The sequence below is a fragment of the Hordeum vulgare genome, chromosome 4H (genome assembly GCF_904849725.1).
Source record: "Hordeum vulgare subsp. vulgare chromosome 4H, MorexV3_pseudomolecules_assembly, whole genome shotgun sequence".
In the NCBI taxonomy this organism is placed as follows: domain Eukaryota; kingdom Viridiplantae; phylum Streptophyta; class Magnoliopsida; order Poales; family Poaceae; genus Hordeum; species Hordeum vulgare.
This window is the reverse complement of record NC_058521.1, coordinates 164,083,339-164,086,289: the sequence shown is the minus strand read 5'-3', so window position 1 is coordinate 164,086,289 and position 2,951 is coordinate 164,083,339.

Genomic DNA, 2,951 nt, shown 5'->3' with positions numbered 1-2,951 from the left:
GGATCGTTGTCAACCCCGAAAAGATCGGGACCATCGTCTGAATGGAGCGGCCGGTCAGAATACACGATGTTCAAAGACTCACCGGTTGCCTAGCAGCTTTGAGCAGGTTTATCAGTCGACTCGGCGAGAAGGCACTTCCTCTGTACCGACTCATGAAGAAATCAGATACTTTCGAGTGGACAGACGAAGCCCAAATCGCATTCAACGACCTCAAAGTCCTACTTTCCACCCAGCCGGTTCTTACAGCTCCGCTCAGTAAAGAACCCCTTCTTCTGTACATTGCGGCTACAAATCAAGTCGCCAGCACTGTTCTCACAGTCAAACGGGAAGAAGAAGGCAAAGCATACAAGGTTCAGCGGCCAGTGTATTATGTCTCCAAAGTCGTGACTCCTTCCAAGCAGAGGTATCCTCATTATCAAAAACTTATTTACGGGATTTACATGACTGCGAAGAAGGTGGCTCATTATTTTCAAGACCACTCGGTGTCCGTCGTTTCTGATGCTCCGTTGTTGGAAATCCTACACAATCGGGACGCATCGGGCCGAGTGGCGAAGTGGGCAATGGAGATGTTATACTGCGACATCAATTTTGAGGCCAAGAAAGCTATAAAGTCTCAAGCTCTGGCTGACTTCATAGCAGAATGGGTAGAACAACAGCAACCGACCCGCATCTACTCGGCTCATTGGACAATGTTCTTCGATGGGTCCAAGATGTTGAATGGCTCCGGCGCTGGCGTTGTGATCACATCGCCAAAGGGTGACAAAATCAAGTATGTGTTGCAGATACACTTTGATTCCTCCAACAACAAGGCAGAGTATGAAGCTCTCCTTTATGGACTACGCATGGCCATCGCACTCGGCGTCCGTCGCCTGATGGTCTATCGCGATTCGGATTTGGTGGTTAATCAAGTGATGAAGGAGTGGGACGTCAGGAACCCCACCATGACCACATACTCCAATGCAGTGAGGAAGCTCGAGAAAAAGTTTGAAGGTCTGGAACTCCACCATGTTCCGCGACTGAAAAACCAAGCGGCTGATGAGTTGGCAAAGCTCGGATCCACTCGGAGACCAGTCCCGAGTGACGTCTGCCTCGAGCACCTCCACCTTCCCTTAGTTAAAGAAGATCCTTTCACAGAGGAACCAGTACAACCAAAGAGCTCGATAGATCTGACTGAAGTTGAAGTCCCTGCTGTGGTTGATTTGATCATGGAGATTCTTGCTATCATCCCCGTTTGGACTATGCCGTTTATTGCATACATCCTGAGGCAAGAATTACCAGAAGACGAAGTCCAAGCCAGACAGATCGTCCGCAGGTCAAAATCGTTCACTGTCATTGATGGCCAGTTGTACAAGGAAAGCGTTTCAGGCGTCCTTCAACGATGCATCTCCCCTGAGGAGGGACATTTAATCCTGGAAGAAATTCACTCGGGAACCTGCGGTCATCACGCCTCCTCAAGGGCAATCGTCGCCAAAGAATTCAGAGCTGGCTTCTTCTGGCTGCAGGCGAATGAAATGGCGAAAGATATGGTCGACCGATGTGAAGGTTGTCAGTTTTACTCTAACAAGTCCCACAAACCAACATCTGCGTTGAAGACGATCCCTCTTGTTTGGCCGTTTGTAGTATGGGGATTAGATACAGTCGATCCATTCAGGACAGGACAAGGGGGATTCACACATCTGTTGGTGGCAGTCGACAAGTTCACAAAGTGGATTGAAGCCAAGCCCATCAAAAAGCTCGACGCCCTTACGGCCATCAAGTATGTCAGGGACATCATCTCCAGATTCGGGGTACCTCAGAGCATAATCACTGACAATGGAACAAACTTTGACTCGGACAGATTCAAAGGTTTCTGTACAGGCCAAGGTATCCGAGTGGATTTTGCATCTGTGGCGCATCCCCAAACAAACGGGCAAGCAGAGCGGGCGAATGGACTTATTCTGCAAGGTTTGAAGCCTCGACTCCTGCGAGAAGTGGGGCATGTCGCCGGCGCATGGGTCACCGAGTTGCCTTCGGTGCTTTGGGGTCTCCGCACAACCCCAAATAGATCTACAGGGCGATCCCCGTTCTTCCTCGTTTACGGAGCAGAGGCAGTCCTTCCGAGTGACTTGCTTCACAACGCTCCACGAGTTGAACTCTTCTCCGAAGCTGAAGCAGAGCAAGCAAGGCAAGACGGAGTGGATCTTCTAGAGGAGGAGCGCGAGATGGCACTGACTCGCTCAACCATTTATCAACAAGACCTGCGGCGCTTTCACGCGCGACACGTCAGGAGTCGTACATTCCAAGCAGGCGACCTGGTGCTCCGAGTGGATCAGCAGAGACCTCACAAGTTGGCTCCCGCCTGGGAAGGACCCTTCATCATCTCCAAGGTGCTGAACAACGGAGCATATCGACTCTACAACCTCGACAGGGAAACGGACGAGCCACGAGCATGGAACGGAGATCTCCTGAAGCGCTTCTACACGTGACCGTCGACTGAAGCAATGTAAAGAACAAGTATCGCTGAAGTAATACAAAGCAGATTGAGTTTTTGCAGATTCAAAATTCTTCCGCGGTCGCAGACTCCGGTCTCAAAAAAAACTTAGATGCGATCCAGAGTCGCCTAAGTACTAACTTTCTGTGAGTGTGCACTAAACGTCGCACTCGGGGACTTAGCTGCGATCAAGAATCGCCTAAGTACAAACTTTCTCCGAGTGTGCACTAAACGTCGCACTCGGGGACTTAGCTGCGATCCGGAATCGCCTAAGTACAAACTTTCTCCGAGTGTGCACTAAACGTCGCACTCGGGGACTTAGCAGCAATCAAGAATCGCCTAAGTACAAACTTTCTCCGAGTGTGCACTAAACATCGCACTTGGGGACTTAGCTATGATCCAGAATCGCCTAAGTACAAACTTTCTCCGAGTGTGCACTAAACGTCGCACTCGGGGACTTAGCTGCGATCCAGAATCGCCT